Raw genomic sequence first — 19,150 nt, 5'->3', positions numbered from 1 at the left:
ACCCGGGAGACGAAGGTTACGGTGAGCTGAGATCGGGCCATTGCACTCCAGCCTGGGCAACAAGAGTGAAACTCCATCTGAAAAAATAATAATAATAATAATATATCTAGTGTCAGTTTAATAAAATAACTAAAATAAGCCGGGCACGGTGACTCATGCCTGTAATCCCAGCACTTTGAGAGGCTGAGGTGGGTGGATCACGAGGTCAGGAGATCAAGACCATCCTGGCTAACACGGTGAAACCCCGTCTCTCCTAAAAAAAAAAAAAAAAAAAAAAAGAAAATAACTAAAATAATTTAAGTGTTTTGTAAATAATTGAAGTGGAAGATTAAATGTTCTGACTCAAATTGTCAAATAGAAGATAACTGTGTGGTCAGAGAAGTAGCTTCTGTCTTTTTTTTTTTTTTTTTTTTTTAGATGGAGTCTTGCAGTGTCACCCAGGCTGGAGTGCAGTGGCGCAACCTCGGCTCACTGCAAGCTCTGCCTCCCAGGTTCACGCCATTCTCCTGCCTCAGCCTCCCAAGTAGATGGGACTACAGGCGCCGCCACCACGCCTGGCTATTTTTTTTTTGAGACAGAGTTTTGTTCTTGTTTCCTAGGCTGGAGTGCAATGGTGTGATCTTGGCTCACCGCAACCTCCGCCTCCCAGGTTCAAGTGATTCTGTTGCCTCAGCCTCCCAAGTTGCTGGAATTACAGGCATGCACCACCACACCCGGCTAATTTCCTATTTTTAGTAGAGACAGGGTTTCTCCATGTTGATCAGGCTGGTCCTGAACTCCCGACCTCAGATGATCTGCCTGCCTCAGCCTCCCAAAGTACTGGGATTATAGGCGTGAGCCACCACGCCGGCCCTAGCTTCTGTCTTTAACCACCCCTAAACACCTAAAGAGTGCTTATTAATTGCATTTTATTTCATAGGATTCTTCTACTTTGAATTTATTAACAAGGCAAGAGGGAGGAACGTCCAAGTCCCTGGAGACGTGAAAGCTACAGCACTCCACTGTGCACTGTGTTTTGCACCAGGGTGCACCTACAGATAGAATGCTGGGATTCGAGTCAGCACAAATGGAATCTTCCGCAGAAATTCCTATTTTAAGGGTGGATTTCAGTTCACAATTAGACACTGACGCTAAGAAAGTAGTTTTTGTGATGTTTCCTCTTTTGTTTTGTTTATTTGTTTGTGGGTACATTGGACAATCTTTTATTTGGAGAGATGGCAGCCAGACCTAGAGAAAGCTGAAATTCTCACTTGCTAGTTAGATAAACATCGGTTCTTGTCACCCCAATCATCTAGATGGTGTGACAGATTTTGTCAGGGGCAGGCCTCACTGGAGTTCAGCTTTCAACAAAGCGGAGGGGATTGGTTGTGTCAAGGATATTTTAATTGGCTGTCTACATTGTGTGGACTCATTAGATAATTGCCAGCCTTCTTCACTTTGTGTTGGGTAGACCTGGCTACAGAAGACAGCGTTTGGAAAAGAGATTAGTAAGAGGAGAGGCTGCTGGGCTGGAGAGCTCCTGGCAAAGGGGGACAAACCTGCTGGGAGGGTTGGGGTGGAAAACAAAAAGCCCTATGCTGGGGAGAAACGTCAGGAGAGAACAGGAAGGACTCTGGCTGGGGGTGGGATTGGAAACTTCCTCAGAAATCAAGGTTCAAAGAAGTCAGTGAGGAAGTACAAATAGACTCATCAGGTCAGGCTGGACCAGAGAAGCTGCGGCAGACGCAGGTGGTCACAGATGCCAGGGAAGAGGCCAGAGGGGCCTCCCTTAGGAGGTAGCTCCGTCCTAGAGAGTTGTTTGTCCCAAAGGCTCCAGAGACAATGAAGGGGGAGGGGTGGGGAGTACTCATTCCCAGAGGCAGGGAGGCAAGCTTGGCAAATTCCAGCTCTGCAAGGGTGAGCCCAGCCTATCAGTGTCGAAGGAGGGCTCAGAGGAAGCAGAGGGAGGTGTCTCATCCCCACTGCACCAGGGGGTGGGGACTGGGGAAGCAGGGCTGTCCCGGGGGGCTAAGGTCATCCTAGCAGGAGGGGGCTGGCCCATAGTAGCAAAGGGCCAAGGTCCCAAACAGGACTTATTATAAGCAAAACAAAAACAAATTCGACATCATTAGTGGTGGGTTCCTCATCTTTATCTGTTGAAAGTTTTCTAAAAAAAAAAAAAAAATCTGAACTCCAACCCACCTTAAGTTCACCTTATTAAAAAGTCACCCAAGGTAAAATAGCACACACAAAAAAGAGAGAAATAAATAAAAGGTAAGAGGGACCCAAAATATCTATCAATAAGGAAATCATTAAATAAATCATCACATCCTGGTGGATAAGAACTGTAATTGCAACTTTGGGAGGCCAAGGTGGGAGAATAGCTTGAGGCTGAGGGTTTGAGACCAGCCTGGGCAAAGCAGCAAGGCCCCATCTCTACCAAAAACATAAAATTTGGTGGCATGGTGGTGCATGCCTGTAGTCCCAGCCACTTAGGAGGCTGAGGCAGGAGGATCTCTTGAGCCTGGGAGGTCGAGGCTGCAGTGAGCCACGATCACACCACTGCACTCCAGCTTGGACAACAGAGCAAGACCCTGACTCTAAAAACATAAACAAACAAACAAGTAAATAAATTATGACATCCAGACTAACTAAAACAATGAAGCAGTTAAAAACAAAGAGAGAGGCCAGGCACGGTGGCTCACGCCTGTAACCCCAACACTCTGGGAGGCAGAGGTGGGCAGATCACCTGAGATTGGGAGTTCGAGACCAGCCTGACCAACATGGAGAAACTCCATCTCTACTAAAACTGCAAAATTAGCCAGGCATGGTAGGTGCATGCCTGTAATCAATCCCAGCTGCTCTGGAGGCTGAGGCAGGAGAATAGCTTGAATGCAGGAGGCAGAGGTTGCAGTGGGCTGAGATAGCGCCATTGCGCTCCAGCTTGGGCGACAGAATGAAAGTCTGTCTCAAAAATAAATAAATAAATAAAAATAATAAAAAATAATAAAAATAAAATAAAAACAAAGAGAGGGCCGGGCACGGTGGCTCACGCCTGTAATCCCAGCACTTTGGGAGGCGGAGACGGGTGGATCACCAGGTCAGGAGATGGAGACCATCCTGGCTAACACGGGGAAACCCCGTCTCTACTTAAAAAAAATACAAAAAATTAGCCGGGCGTGGTGGCGGGTGCCTGTAGTCCCGGCTACTCGGGAGGCTGAGGCAGGAGAATGGTGTAAACCTGGGAGGCGGAGCTTGCAGTGAGCCGAGATGGCGCCACTGCACTCCAGCCTAGGCGACAGAGCGAGATTCTGTCTCAAAAAAACAAAAAACGAAAAACAAACAAAGAGAGAAGCACATATACTAATGGAAGATAAATTATTCAGTTAAAAGAAATTCTAGGCCAGGTGCGGTGGCTCATGCCTGTAATCCCAGCACTTTGGGAGGCTGAGGCGGGTGGATCACGAGGTCAGGAGTTCAAGACCAGCCTGGCCAAGATGGTGAAACCCTGTCTCTACTAAAAATACAAAAATTAGCCGGGCACAGTGGTGGGCACCTGTAATCCCAGCTACTCGGGAGGCTGAGGCAGAGAATTGCTTGAACCCAGGAGGCGGAGGCTGCAGTGAACCGAGATTGTGCCACTGCACTCCAGCCTGGCGACAGAGCGAGACTCTGTCTCAAAAAAAAAAAAAAAAATTCTAGAAGAAATGTATGATTCCCCTTGACATGCATGCGTGTCTGAGTTCAACAGGGGAAGCGCACATGCGACCGTCCACAGTGGTAATGTGAGGGGAGGGGCAAGGATTGAGGCAGCAGAATTAGGAGTCAAACTCCACATTTGCCAGATCATCTACAAGGAGGGAATGACAGAGCCTGGATGTGCTTGTGGGAACCCCTGCCGAGTCCAGGCTATGTCTGGGCAGGTGTCCTCTCCCAGAAGGCTCTTTTTCTCGTGGAGAGGGTAGAAGCTGGAAATAACACGTTGTAATCGATAACAACAACGCAGTGTCTGGCAGAACTTTGGACACCCAGTCTCCTCTCCTCTGGACAGCCACGTTGTCCAGGAAGAAATGAAGGGCTGCGGGTCAGGCCACAGGTAAGTCATGAGAAAGACCAGAATGAGAACTGTGAGTCAGCACCCGCCTGACTTCTTCAGAAGCATAGTGGCTCCTGTCGTCTTAGTGCCTTTGCTCTGGTCACCCCCGGAAGACAGTCCAGTCCTGGTTAAATTCTCTTCCTCTGAGCTTCAATATCATTTCCTCCTGACCCCCTCCAATCTCATTTACTTTGCTCCCGCTGTGGTGCATGTTCCTGGAAGCTGGGCCTTCTCTTCATGTGCACCGTCTGTCTTACTGCCTGTGTGGGTTTGCAGTCCCTCCCCAGATGGTGACTGCAAGCACCACAGGTCCGAGCAGGGACCTGCCCCGGCCAATTTGTTCATGGGTCACATCCCCAGCCCTGCCAAGGAGCAGTTGCTCAACAGATATTACCAGAGCTGGTAACTGCTGAAGCGAGTGCAGTCTCCACTGCGATCCCCTCTGTCTCAGACCTGGCATTCGGAACTTGGCGTTAAGTGGGTGCGGCTGCCAGGAAGGCACTGGAACAAAACCCTGCCCTGTGTTTCCTAAGCAGGTCAGCAGGTGAATGTGTGAACCCGCGGCCCAGCCCTGGCAAAACATTAGTTGTCTGATGAGATAAACACCCCCGCCCACACCCAAGACTCCAGGCGCTCTGCTGCAAGCCTGGGTGGGTAGAAGTGGCACCGGGCGGCGGGGGGCAGAAGGGAGGGAGAGGCACAAGTGACTGTATCCGTCGCCGCATAGCCTCACTGGGCTCTGCAGCCGGAGAACACATGAGGGACACAAGGAGTGCTGCCAAGGAGGGTGAATGTCACCTCTCTGCCCCACCCACACAGCATGGGAGTGACACTGAAAACCCCTGTCAGGCCAACAGGCATTTTCAGCTTTCCCCAGTTACCCTGGAGGAGGGTTCACCAAACTGTCGCCTGGGTGTGTGATTTGGCTGAAGAGCTCTGCCAGGTCCCTCCCACCCACTAAATAAGGGGAAACAATGGCAGGGAGCAGATGTTTGCCCCCAAGCTCCTCAGGGTAGAGGCGGCTTCTCCTTCTCCTGCCTCTGTGTGGGAGTCAACTGAGGAAGATGGAGCCTCCCAGTGGGTGGAAAGGAGGGTGTACAGTGAATGGAGAGGGGAGATGCTCTAAAAGCGTGCCCCAGATGGTGTTGAGAGGAAAACGCCTGGGTTAGAGCTCACCATCCTGGCTCTGTTTAAGTGGCTGTCCCCCCACCTTCACTTTTCCTAGTTATATATCACAGCATCTTCGTCTGTAGAATTCTGGAGGTGGGAGGTGTGACCCTGAAGGCCCCACATCTTCCTAGGTGCACAGTCCCCCAGCACCCACCTCCCCAGAACCCCTACCTGCACCTGCACTGCCTGGCCTTCCTTCCTTAGCAAGACAGAATTCCTGACAGCCCCAGGGGTTAGGAACAGCTGCATGTGAAGCCCACAGTGGCCTTTCTGAAGCTTTACCCAAGTTCTGCTCCCTGGAGCCACATGGAAGGAAGTTCTGCCTGATAGCCTTTCCAGCACCCTGGGAAGCTGCTGATTTATTTTCTTTACCCCTGACTTCACTTATCTCGGATCCCAACAGAGGCTGACAAAGCCAGAGACCCTAATGGTTTAGGATTCCAAGGTTTCTTATGCCTCTAGCTGCTCAGCCAGCAGCTTTCTTGATTTTGTGTTTTTCGAATGAGAAGCACGTTAAAGTCTATGAGTGTCATGACTCACGGACCTTGGAAACCAATGGTCAGTAGTTTGGGATTCTTTGGGTGGATCAAGAGATTTTCTTGGGGACCTAGGAGCACCTCAATGTGGGGAGGGCCTGAGCAGATGGACTAGTGCCCTCCTCTGGATGGAATTGGAGGTTCCCCTTACGCCCCAATCCCTCCACCCCTGCCCTGGGGCTTTTTGTTTTGTTTTGTTTTTGCTTGGTGGAATGGGAGAGTACTTTTCAAAGTTACATAGAAAATTTAAAATCATCAGCCAGGTGCGGTGGCTCACGCTTGTAATCCCAGCACTTTGGGAGGCCGAGGCGGGCGGATCACGAGGTCAGGAGATCGAGACCATGGTGAAATCCCGTCTCTACTAAAAATACAAAAAATTAGCCGGGTGTGGTGGCGGGCGCCCGTAGTCCCAGCTACACGGAGAGGCTGAGGCAGGAGAATGGCGTGAACCTGGGAGGCGGAGCTTGCAGTGAGCCGAGATCGCGCCACTGCACTCCAGCCTGGGCGACAGAGCGAGACTCCGTCTCAAAAAAAAAATAAAGAAAAGAAAATTTAAAATCACAGCACTAGTGGATATCTGAGTGCCAAGAATTACCTTTGTCTTCCTTTGTCTTGCTGCAGGTGAGGGAAATGAGGTCACTTCTCAAGAAATTTGCATTTTCTGAGAAAATGTGGACACAGTGGAAAAGCCAAGGCATAAAACCATACACCTGAGAAGGCTGGTACGTGTTCCGCAGGTGGGAGGCAGCCTCTGCAGAGGCTGACAAGTCCTTCTTGGATGACAGTGTGACTCTAAGCCCTCACGATCCCCTCTCCAGGGTGATGATCCACCCAGTGCTGTGGCTGCTGAGATTCTAGTCGTCCTGCTCGCTCTAGGCTGGTGTGATTCTTTTGTTTGTTTCTTTGTTTGAGGTAAGTCTCGCTCTGACGCCCAGGCTGGAGTGCAATGGTTTGATCTCAGCTCACTGCAGCCTCCGCCTTCCCGGTCCAAGCGATTCTTGTGCCTCAGGCTCCTGAGTAGCTGGGACTATAGGCGCCCAACCGCACAACTGGCTAATTTTTGAATTTTTAGTAGAGACGGGTTTCACCATATTGGCCAGGCTGGTTTCGAACTCCTGACCTCAAGTGATCTGCCCGCCTCGGCCTCCCCAAGTCCTGGGATTACAGACGTGAGCCACTGCACCTGGCTTAGACTGGTGTCATTCTGACATTTCCAGGCCACGAAGCAGTCCCAGACTTGGCATCCCTGGGCATCTGCCATAGCCCGGTTGTATGATCTGCTCTGCCACTCATGAGGCATGACTCACTCTCCTACCCTCTCCGAGCCTCAGTTTACTCATTTAAATCTCAAAGCCTCCACAGATAATTGGGAAATGAAAGGAAAATCATGTAAGTATGAATACCTTCCACAGATAGCGGGATCTCATTAATACCAGTTTCCCCTTTCTATACCTCCCAGCAAAGAAAAGTTGATAACTGCAGGCCTCTGAACTAGTGCCCCACATCGGAGATAGTGGCCACTTCTTACTGAGCGTTTGCCTGTGTCTACTATAAGGATATAAGATCATCTCAACCTCCCAAGAAGCCGATATTACCACCCCCATTTTTGCAGCTAACGAAACTTAGGTGCAGAAAAATGAAATAGAATATTCAAGGTCGCAGAATGACCTGGGGCAGAGCTACAGTCTACACTCCCATCTGTCTGATATAAACCCCATTCTGTGAACCCTCAACATTGCTACTCCCCCTTCAACGCCACTGTAGCAGAAAGCTCCAAAAGTGGGTGAAGCACATACAGCTCTATAGCAGGCAACCCCATGCCTGTGTTCCACCTAGTGAAGAACCAGGAGGTTGTGCATGACCAAGGTGGTTCAGGGTGAAGGTCAGGGGCTGGCTGAAAATGGAAGGCATCTCAGGCTGGGTCTTTGACTGTGATTATGTCAGGGTTGGGGCTGAAATATTGTGAGTGGTAACTGAGGTTGCAACCTCTTCCCGAGGAAAGAGTGGGGGCGGGGTGGTGAAGCTGGTTAATTGAGATGGGAGGGCTGGGGTGGGGGCAGGCAGAGCCTTCCAAGGCCTTCAGATCCGGTGCTGTTACCGTAAACAAGTGCAACCCTCAGCTCCCTGGAGGGCCTGGGGAGCAAATGCGTGCATCCCTGCTTCGTTCCCAGCAGCTGTTCACTGGAGGACTCAGCCTGCCATCCCCAGCCGACCTCCTCCACCGCCTTCCCCAGCCCCCAGATCAAGCCTCAGGAAGTGGCGCTGCTGAGAATCTCTCCTCCAGCCCTGCCTCCTGCCGAGAGTGTCCTCAGCGCCAGCATTTCCTGGCCTAATTAAGCTGGGTAATGAGTAGCTAAGAGGAGGGGATAAAAGCCCTAGGTGGCTTAAAGCTGGGACAGTTTATGACAGGGGCGTCTGCAGCTGGTGACATTCCTAGGAAAGTTATTTCTCATAACCCTGGGAAGTTGCATGCTGTTTCCTCAGCAGCAGAGTAAGACCCAAAGGTGAGCATGGGGAACACTGCATCTTAAGGGGGCCTGACTGGAGGGTCCTAAATGTGACAGGTGGGGGGTGCCGTGTGTCTGTAGGACTGATCAGAGGCTGCAGAGCAGCTACAGGCCACCCGGGCTAATGCCCTTAGCTTAGTCCAAGGCCGGGGCAGCCGTGGTGGCCACGTGACTCCCCAGGGCTTGGGTTTTGTGTTTCTTCTGAATGATAGGACTCTGCGCAGCATGCAGTTTCTAAGACTGTATCCTCTCAGGGAAGGAAATCTGAGCTAGAGGCTCTGATCCTGACTCCTCCCCAGCCCACTATTAAGGGTGTGAAAATTGTGTTTTGGAAAATATCAGGCCCCCCAGCAGCCAGGAGTGGGGAGAAGAGCTCTCAGACAGGGGCCCTGGGGGAAAGGGGAAGGTGGGCACCAGGCGCTCTGGACACCAGGGCCCGCCCTTCCAGAGACACTAGGAGCCCAGCGTTGATTATCCCCACTCACACTCTGCAGCCACAGCCCCGGCCCCCAAATTCTCCTTCTTTTGCACTCAGTTTTGTTTGTTTGTTTTTTGCGTCAGTTCTGTTTGTTTTTGTTTTCTTCAGTCACCTTGCACTCCTTCCTTAGTTGGCCAGGGAACTTCCTGCTGTATGGGGTGGAGCAGGGCAAGGCCTGGGCTCTGGAGCTCGGCCCGTCCCCAAGTCTCTGAGTGAACTTGGGAGATCAGGTGACCTCTCAGCCATGGTTTTCATTTGTAGAATGAAGGCATTAGTGATGTCTAGTGTCCAGTATGTTATGAACCGCAACCTCCACTTGGCCTGTGAGTGGCGAGCGAGGCTGAAATTGGGCCATGTTTCCCAGACCTTTCAAATTAGGTTACCCAGTTTCACCCAAGAGCATTTTTGCCCCAATTATCCTGTAAAGCAGAGTCATAGCTAGTGAGTGTGTATTTTATTATTATTATTACTCTTATTATTAGAAACAGGGTCTCATTCTGTCATCCAGGCTGGAATGCCATGGTGTGAACATGGTTCGACCTCCCCCGCCCAGGCAATCCTCCCACCTCAGCCTCCCGAATGGCTGGGACCACAGACACATCACCACACCCAGCTAAGTTTTGGAATTTTTTGTAGAGACTGATTTTCACCATGCTTCCCAGGCTGGTCTCAAACTCTTGGGCCCAAGCGATCCTCCTGCCTTTGCCTCCCAAAGTGCTGGGATTACAAGCGTGAGCCACTTCGCCTGGCTGAATACATATTTTTGATGATGGAAGGGCCCATTCTCCTGCACCCTTGTAATCAATATTTGTTCTTTTCCAATTTTCTAAACAAGACCTGTCTGGTGCAATGTCCTCTGAGCCCCGCTTCCTCCATGGCTGGAGCCCGGAGTGGCAGGGAATGTGTGGGCTTTCCGTCTTTCCTTCTGATCGCCACCTTTCACCCTCTGCCCTCTGCTGTTCCCACAGTCCCATCTGTTCCCCTGGCCTCCTGCTTCTATCTCTAAATGAGGAGTGTGTAGGCAGATCACAAATAACCTGGTGTTTCCGTTTTTCCCTCTGGCGGTGTGGTTGCCCCTGGAGTGGAAGGAGACCTGGTGGCCAGATGCTTGACATGGCCGGGACAGCTGGTGCTCTCAGCATTCCTGGGGAAGATCCCTGGGGATTGGACTTGAGGGGATCACATCAAGAAGAGGGGTGAGCGGGCCCGGCAGCTCACCCCTGTGACCCAGCCCACCTCTGGCTGGGCTGCCTGGTACGATCCCCCAGCCTGGTCGGCAGCAGCTGGGCAGGCCAGGGGAGCCAAATGGCTCTGCATGTGTAATCCTAGCTAAGAAGAGAAAGGGGAAAGATCTTGTAATTTCCCAGGACACAGACAACTGAAACCTGATACTCTTGCCAAGGGAGTCCTTTCACTGAGAGAGAGAGAGAAAGAGTCAGAGAAGGAGGGAGGGAGGGGAGTGTGTGAGAGGGCACTCTGGAAGGTTCCGGGAGAGACAGAGAGAAGGAGGGAGGGTGAGGAGTGTGTGAGAGACCATTCTGGAAGGTTCCAGGGCCAGCAGGAAGCCCTGAGCACAGCTCTCCTGTGAGTACCCCATGTGTCATCTGCCCTAGTCTTTGGCCTGAGCCAGGAGATATGGCTGGTCTGCCCGGTGGGCACAGCAGTGGTGGCAGAGGCCCGGCCACCATCCATCTCTGTTCATTAGGAGCCGCTGTCCCTTCCCTTCCCTGCCTTTTGTGTCAGGGAGCCAGATTATGCTGTTGAGAAAAATGTGCTCAACGACCTTCAACTCGGGCCAGTAAGAGGCCGTTCTTTCTTCCTCTCGCTCAGTGCTCTATAAAACCAAATGTATGATCACAGTGGAAGGAGTCCAGCCTGACTTGAACGGGTTAGGATCGTTCATCTTTGTTCAGCTGTAAAGAATTGCAGGTGTTTGTTAGGCTAAAGCCACAGAAATTTGGGGAGGCCACTTTGTGACCAGCTCTGTGCTGGGTGCAGCTCTGGAGGACACAGGCATGTATGACAAAGTGTCTGTCCTTGAGGTGTAGTTTGCCATCTGGCTGGAGAAACAAGACTTTCAGCCACAAGGATCAGTGAACGATACATGAAGTCCAATCAAGAACCCGAAGGTGGGATACAGCCAGCCAGTGGTTCCGGGGGTCCATCCTGGTGTGCTCTGTGGAGAAGCCTTCTTTTAGGTGAAATGTTCTCTGCCGTCATTCTGTGTCGCCCGCTGTTGATTGCACTCCTATGATGTGCCAGGTGCTGACCAGGCACCAGGGATGCGACCACCCTGGTGTAGCGCACTCTAAAGGCCCTGACTTCACTCTTATCTGAGCATGTTTGTATTTTATTTTATTTTATTTTATTTTATTTTATTTTTTTGAGACGAAGTCTCGCTCTGTCGCCCAGGCTGGAGTGCAGTGGCGCAATCTCAGCTCACTGCAAGCTCCGCCTCCCGGGTTCACGCCATTCTCCTGCCTCAGCCTCTCCGAGTAGCTGGGACTACAGGCGCCCGCCACCACGCCCGGCTAATTTTTTGTATTTTTAGTAGAGACGGGGTTTCACCGTGGTCTCGATCTCCTGACCTCGTGATCCGCCCGCCTCGGCCTCCCAAAGTGCTGGGATTACAAGCGTGAGCCACCGCGCCCGGCTGCATGTTTGTATTTTATAGTTCATTTATTTATTTACACACCATGTGTGTTCAATGTATCTAAAAAGATTCAAGGCAGTTTATCATTAATGGCACAAGTGCCAGAAACCCCAAAACCAGATTAAAGGTTGAGGTCCAGGGTCTAGAGAAAGCTGGGGCTAAGGAATAATTCCATCAGAAAAGCAGGATTCAAGGAAGTGCTGCAACATTTGAACGTAAAACGGTTCCGAGCTACCTGGTGGTTAGGTCAAAAAGGGAAATAGTGTGTCTAATATAAAGGAAACATTTCTTGTGTACGTCCCTTCTTTCTGACGCCAACCTTCTGGCTCATTTCTCACCATCATCCCATGCACACTCCACCTTGCTTGACTGCATTCAGTTCTGCAGAAGCACTGAGGGTCAGGCTCATTGGCACCTGAGCTTCTCCCACCTCCCCACTGCTCTGTCTGCTTAACTCCGGTGAACACCACTGGCCCTGCTTCAACAGGCAGTGCGGTCACTACTTCACATGCCTGCCTGAGCCCGCAGTCAGGGCCTGCTGCCCTCCCCGTGTCGATGCCTCTCCTACCTGGCTCTGTCACGGCCCTCTCAGGGTACTGTCATTGCTCCCTGCTTCTTTCCCTACCTGCTGGTGAGTTGCTCCAGACCAGGAGTCCTGTCCCTCATCTCCACTATCCCAGGGCCCAGCACAGTGTCTGCTGCACTGTAGCCAATAAATACCCGCCACTAACAATTATTGTGCACTTAATGATGTGCCAAGCACCATGGTAATTGTCTTACAAATATTATCTTTTCTTTTTTCCTTGTGGCAGGGTCTCACTCTATTGCCCAGGCCGGAGCTCACTGCAACCTCTTCCTCCTGGGTTCAAGCAACTCTCCTGCCTCAGCCTCCCAAGTAGCTGGGATTACAGGTGTGCACCACCATGCCCGGTTACTTCTTGTATTTGTGGTAGAGACTGAGTTTCGCTGCATCAGCCAGGCTGGTCTCGAACTCCTGACCTCAAGTGATCTGCCCGCCTTGGCCTCCCAAAGTGCTGGGATTACAGGTGTGAACCATTGCACCAGGCCCATGACTCTTTTTTTTTTCCCCTGAGATGGAGTCTTGCTCTGTCGCCCAGACTGGAGCGCAGTGGCACAATCTTGGCTCACTGAAATCTCTGCCTCCTGGGTTCAAGCAGTTCTCTGAGTAGCTGGGATTACAAGCGTGCGCACCACCACACCTGGCTAATTTTTGTATTTTTAGTGGAGATGGGGTTTCACAATTTTGGCCAGGCTGGTCTCGAACTCCCGACCTCGTGATCAGCCCGCCTTGGCCTCCCAAAGTGCTGGGATTACAGGCGTGAGCCACCGCACCCAGCCCATATATTATCTCATTTAACTCTTAAAATAACCCTGTGACACAGTTGTTATTATGCCCATTTTACAAGTAAAGAAACTCAGATTAAATGAGCCGAGTAACACAAGGACTCCTAATGGTGGACCTAGCCTCAAACTCAGATCTTCCTGACTTTGAAGCCATTGGAAAGGATGAGACATTTTGCATTTATGGCCTTTTATTGGAATTATTTTTACCTGTTACTGGATTATGAGCCCTCAGAGGAAAGGGGGAAAGACCTCCCCACGTGCACAGCAGAGAGCACATTGCTTCGCACACAGTAGGAACTCCTGCAGCAACAAGAGTTCTTTTTTTTTTTTTTTTGAGACGGAGTCTTGCTCTTTCGCCCAGGCTGGAGTGCAGTGGCGCAATCTCGGCTCACTGCAAGCTCTGCCTCCCGGGTTCACGCCATTCTTCTGCCTCAGCCTCTCCGAGTAGCTGGGACTACAGGCGCCCACCACCACGCCCGGCTAATTTTTTGTATTTTTAGTAGAGACGGGGTTTCACCGTGGTCTCGATCTCCTGACCTCGTGATCCGCCCGCCTCGGCCTCCCAAAGTGCTGGGATTACAAGCGTGAGCCACCGCGCCCGGCTTTTTTTTTTTTTTTTTTTAGACGAAGACTTGGTCTTGTCGCCCAGGTTAGAGTGTAGTGGCGCGATCTCGGCTCACTGCAACCTCCGTCTCCTGGGTTCAAAGGATTCTCCTGCCTCAGACTCCTGAGTAGCTGGGATTACAGGCGCTAGCCACCACACCCAGCTAATTTTTGTATTTTTAGTAGAGACGAGGTTTCACCATCTTGGCTAGGTTGGTCTCAAACTCCTGACCTCAGGTGATCCACCTGCCTCGGCCTCCCAAAATGCTGGGATTACAGGCGTGAGCCACTGTGCCCGGCCAAGAGTTCTTAACAAAGACATGTGGAGAATTCTATCGCTGGCTTGCAGTGAGACCGAAACTTACAAGGCCCTCACCACCACCCAGATGGCTTAATCACACTGTGGTATTCACAGGCCTTAGAACTTACAGTTGAAAAGGACCTTAGAAATCAGAGACTCCAACCCCCACATTTCACAGCCCAAGAAACAGTTGCAGAGAGATCAAATGGCTCAACTAAGGTCATACAGCTCATTAGCAACAGCAAGGGCAGGGACAGATCTGACTCCCACTACCCGCAATTACTTTCCAATTTGGTTAAAAATTTTACCTGGCCGGGCGCGGTGGCTCACGCTTGTAATCCCAGCACTTTGGGAGGCCGAGGCGGGCGGATCACGAGGTCAGGAGATCGAGACCACGGTGAAACCCCGTCTCTACTAAAAGTATAAAAAAAATTAGCCGGGCGTGGTGGCGGGCGCCTGTAGTCCCAGCTACTCGGAGAGGCTGAGGCAGGAGAATGGCGTGAACCCGGGAGGCGGAGCTTGCAGTGAGCCGAGATCGCGCCACTGCACTCCAGCCTGGGCGACAGAGCGAGACTCCGTCTCAAAAAAAAAAAAAAAATTTTACCTGGATTCAGCAAACAAGGTGACAAAAGGCCAGAGCAGGGAAGCCTACCAAGGCAACACCCGTCGGGGGAGTCACTAGCGGGCACTGGCCTTGGCTCTCCAGCCCGCCTGCTCAACCACGGGCACCGCTTCTCCCTTGCCCCTCCCCCAGCCACCATATTTCTTCCAGCAGCCACTCACCACCTCCTGCATGACCAGGTCTTTCTCAGGCATCTCTTGTTTGTAAGAAAGGTATTCGGCCGGGCGCGGTGGCTCACGCTTGTAATCCCAGCACTTTGGGAGGCCGAGGCGGGCGGATCATGAGGTCAGGAGATCGAGACCACGGTGAAACCCCGTCTCTACTAAAAATACAAAAAAATTAGCCGGGCGTGGTGGCGGGCGCCTGTAGTCCCAGCTACTCGGAGAGGCTGAGGCAGGAGAATGGCGTGAACCCGGGAGGTGAAGCTTGCAGTGAGCCGAGATCGCGCCACTGCACTCCAGCCTGGGTGACAGAGCGAGACTCCGTCTCAAAAAAAAAAAAAAAAAAAAAAAAAGCCAAGAAAACCAATAAAAATAAATAAATAAATAAGAAAGGTATTGGTGAATATCAGTCCTCCAACCTTCAACGACTCCCTCCCGTGGACACAGCCTTGGCTCAGACTCCTGAAGGAGGTGGGGCTCCGAGCTCTATAGCGGAGCTCACAGGGTGATTCTGCCCACCGCCCCCCCGCCCACCAGCAGGACATTCTGATTGTCATAACTGCGGGAGGCAGCCAACTTGCTACTTCACCTGGAGAGTAGAGGCTGAGGATGCTGCTGAACATCCCACAGTGCCCAGGACAGCCTCCAAATCAAAGAAATATCTGGCGCAAATGTCAGCGGTGCCGAGGATGAGAAGCCCTGCCGGGCAAGTGGGAAGAAGAGCTCTGCCCACTGATTCCTCCTGGCAGAAAAGTTCCCACTGGGCTCCTCTCTACCCTGCCCAGTGGGTCTGCAGGTACCTCTTCAGAGCCACTGGGTTTTTGGTCTCGTTTTTTCCTGCCACTTCCACCAGCCATTTGGTGTTTCCGTTTTGTCTCCAACAAAACACCAAAAAAAAGGGCAATGATTTTATTGAGCACCAAATAGGTTCCCGGCAGAATGCTCGGTGTTTTTGGTGTTTTATGTATCTTACGTTAGCTTTGCCTTGTCACTTAATTCCACCTGAAAAACAAAAGAGTAATTTAACTCTGAGTCAGAGCCAGATATTGTTAACATTTTACCAATAAGAAGACAGACTCTGGGAGGTCAAGTAACTTGTTCAAGGTCACTCAGCCATTAACTGTTTCAAACCCAGCTGTGAGCTATCCAGGCTACTGCTACTTCCCACACGAAACAGCGGCAGGCTGTGCAGACAGGTATGAGACAGTCAGCAAATTAAAGGTGTGTTTGTCTTTCTCAGACACCAAATCCATCCCCTGCCTTGTCCACAAGCAGGAAAGATAGAGTTCTAGGGAAATGTGGTCTGGGCATGGTGGCTTACAGCTGTAATCTCAGCACTTTGGGAGGCCAAGGCAGGAGGATCGCTTCAGGCCAGGAGTTTGAGACCAGCTTGGGCAACATGGGAAGACCCTGTCTCTACAAAACACTTAAAAATTAGCTGGGTGTGGTGGTGTGCACCTATAGACTCAGGAGGCTGAAGCGGGAGGATTCCTTGAGTCCAGGAGTTCAAGGCTGCAGTGAGGCAAGGTCACACCACTGCACTCCAGCCTGGGAGACAGAGCGAGACTCTGTTACTTTTTCTTTCTTTCTTTTTTTTTTTTTTTGTTTGTTTGTTTGAAATGGAGTCTCACTCTGTCGCTCAGGCTGGAGTGCAGTAGCGCGATCTTGGCTCACTGCAGCCTCTGCCTCCTGGGTTCAAGCGATTCTCCTGCCTCAGCCTCCTAAGTAGCTGGGACTACAGGCACACAACACCATGCCTGGCTAATTTTTTTTTTTTTTTTTTTAGTAGAGACGGGGTTTCACTATATTGGCCAGGCTGGTCTCAAACTCCTGACCTCAAGTGATCCTCCCTCAGCCTCCCAAAGTGCGTGAGTTACCATGCTCGGCCAAGACTCTGTTTTGTTTTTGTTTTTGTTTTTGAGATGGAGTCTAATTCTGTCACCAGGCTGGAGTGCAGTGGCACGATCTTGGCTCACTGTAACCTCCGCCTCCTAGGTTCAAGTGATTCCCCTGCCTCAGCCTCCCGAGTAGCTGGGACTACAGGTGCACACCAGCATGCCTGGCTAATTTTTTGTATTTTAGTAGAGACAGGGTTTCACTATGTTGGCCAGGCTGGTCTTGAACTCCTGACCTCGTGACCCAGTCACCTTGGCCTCCCAGAGTGCTGGGATTATAGGCGTGAGCCACTGCACCAGGCCAACTCTGTGTCTTAAAAAAAAAAGAAAGAAAAAAGAAAAGGGCCAGGTACGGTGGCTCACGCCTGTAATCCCAACACTTTGGGAGGCCGAGGCAGGCGGATCACTTGAGGTCAGGAGTTCAAGACCAGCCTGGCCAACATGGTGATACCATGTCTGTATTAAAAATACAAAAATTAGCTGGGCGTGGTGGTGGGTGCCTGTAATCCCAGCTACTTGGGAGGCTGAGGCAGGGGAATCACTTGAACCTGGGAGGCGGAGGTTGCAGTGAGCTAAGATCGCACCATTGCACTCCAGCCTGGGTGACAGAGCTAGACTCCATCTCAAAAAAAAAAAAAAGAAAGAAGAAGGAAAGAAGGAAAGAAGGAAAGGAAGGAAGGAAGGGAGGGAGGGAGGGAGGGAGGGAGGGAGAAAGACAGACATAAGCTTGGGGGTGAAGACAGGCTGGTCCCCTACCCCATCACCTTCCTAATTGCAGTGTTTTCACCTACATGCCTCAGAACTAAGGTGAGCCCTACTAACCCAGAGTTAAACTCTAAACTCTCCCCAAGAAAACCTCTGGGGGAGCTCCATCACCCAGCTGCTGGCACACACACCCCTCCCTGGGAGAAGGCACTCTGAAGTTTCCCTCCCCAACAGTTTGGGCCTCCGCAGTGCCTACCATTGGTGCTGGGGACTTATTAAACAGCGCTGATGCAGGGCTTCTGACACCAAACCCAGAGTCTGTCGTGACAACCTTAACGTTGTTAATAAGAGGATACCATGTGCATGGTAACGTGTGTTTATGAGTGTGTACGTGTGTGTGCACGCACACATGTGCATGCTACTGAAAAGGTGGCCTTCATTCAGGGTTTAAACTGGGCCTTGGCCTCCTGGCCTCTTTGAGCTGCTTCCTGCTGACCTCCATCCGGGGGATGAGCGTCCCCTGCAGTCATCCCCTGCAGTCGGGAATGGAGCTGGGCCCCTCCTGGCCTCCTCTGCTCAGATTAACCCCTTCCTCCCAGTTTGCCTGTGCCTGGCAGTGGGGCTCTGGGCCAAGGGGCCAGACACTCACTGGCTCCAGGGCTGGCGGATGCCATAAACCCCTTTTCCCTGGGGACTCCAGAGCTCCACATCTTACTTTCAGAAAGCACAAGTGTTTTGTTGGAAATGGCCTCAGGAGGAGGGAGAGCCCGGGGCCCTGTACACGTGTTCCTCATTTGCCATTGGTGGGGCAGGGGCTGCTGCAGGGGACTGTGCTGGGGAGGCAGGCACGGGAGGGGAGAGAGCAGCTGCAGCTGCTGCCGGAAGTTTGGCTTCAGGGAGGAATGGAGAGAGAGTGCAAGAAGAAGGGGTGGGACTTGGGGACAGGGGCGGTGTCACGGGGGAGGAGGGAGCAGGTGGTGACTTGTTTATCTGCTCAGCTGTTTTGTTTCCAGGAGCCTGAGAGAGAGACAGAAGCAGCTGGGAGGAGAAAAAGCAACGCGGCCAGGGGCCCTACTGGTCCTTCTGCCTTAGCCACAGGTTCTGAAACCAAAGCAAAACCACCAGAGAGTGATTCATGTGGGTATGGCCCTCCCTCCCCCTGCCCAGAAAGGTTTCTCTTGAGCCCATATGCTAGTTTCTGTCACGCAAACGCCCTGGCAATGCCTTCCTTGCCTTGGTGCAATGGCTCTGATTGGGTAGCCATCTCCGGGGCTTAATACTGGCACAAACTCATGTAAATCTTCCTGGGCCTAAGTCTGGTGTACTCTCATATGCGAATTGGCATGGTCCTGGAGGGCCAGTCAGCTAGCTCCTAGCCTCGAGATTGGCCTGGACCAAACCAAAAAAAAATCATCCCTGGTGAAACAGGATAGCCACCCCACCCCCTGCTCAGCATTCCCCAGTGCCTCCCTTCACAGTGGCCAGTTTGGATTCTTCTCTCCAAATGCCCAAGACCTGTGCAGGTTACTTATTGGTCCCCTTCATGCCCCAGATGCAAATTTAGCCTGTCTCATTTGCATGCTAAATTGTTTGGAGGCAAGGCTGGGATGCAGCTTGATTCGCCCTGATGTCTTTTGACCAGGTTAGTAAACATCCCTCCAGCCCATCCCAGCACTTGAGAATCTGGAAGGCAGCTATGCTTTAATTACAGTGCAATTTCGGGAGTTTGCCTGCTGTTCCCCCTTGGCTCTTTGTCTAGCTTATTATTTTCATCTTGTTGTTTGTTTGTTTAAATGAGAACTTTCGTAGACAATTCCCTCTCCCGCCTCCCCCAGAGGCCAGTCTGTGTTGCTAGAGGACTTTTTCTGCCTCCCTCTTGGTTTACAAAGCCAGGGCATCTCTGTTGACAAAGGGTCTGCGATCTGGCACTGGGCCTGGCAGTTAGGGACTGTGTAAGAAATGCAGATGCCTTTTGCAAATGCCTGCCCTGCTCCTCCTCTAAGCAGCCAAAACATCCCGCACCACCTCGGGAAGACCCCACATCCCAGCTTGCTGGTCTCTGAGCACTCTGCCCCGCCA

General features: G+C 51.5%; 1 protein-coding gene and 1 long non-coding RNA gene across 7 annotated transcripts in view; both read left to right on the top strand.

Annotated features, from left to right (window-relative positions):
* The first annotated feature begins 8,074 nt into the window (after window positions 1–8,074).
* LOC129467386 (uncharacterized) lies at window positions 8,075–18,208 on the top strand. The gene is made up of 3 exons (XR_008652373.2): window positions 8,075–8,285; window positions 15,012–15,267; window positions 18,070–18,208. It is a non-coding gene; the product is annotated as an uncharacterized lncRNA (long non-coding RNA).
* Window positions 18,209–18,527: 319 nt separating this feature from the next.
* Window positions 18,528–19,150, top strand: part of ADA2 (adenosine deaminase 2) — a 70,218-nt gene continuing 69,595 nt past the window's right edge. For 2 of the 6 annotated variants that reach the window (XM_055251907.2, XM_063623291.1), the window contains exon 1: window positions 18,693–18,713. The gene's annotated coding sequence lies outside the window, so the exon portion shown is untranslated. Of the gene's footprint in view, window positions 18,714–19,150 lie in introns of all 6 variants that reach the window. The other 4 variants (XM_063623290.1, XM_063623292.1, XM_063623288.1 and 1 more) reach the window with 4 other exon arrangements.

This window comes from Symphalangus syndactylus, chromosome 18 (genome assembly GCF_028878055.3).
Source record: "Symphalangus syndactylus isolate Jambi chromosome 18, NHGRI_mSymSyn1-v2.1_pri, whole genome shotgun sequence".
Classification (NCBI taxonomy): Eukaryota; Metazoa; Chordata; class Mammalia; order Primates; family Hylobatidae; genus Symphalangus; species Symphalangus syndactylus.
Note: the sequence above shows the minus strand (reverse complement) of the source record. Positions and strands in the feature narration are given on the sequence as shown.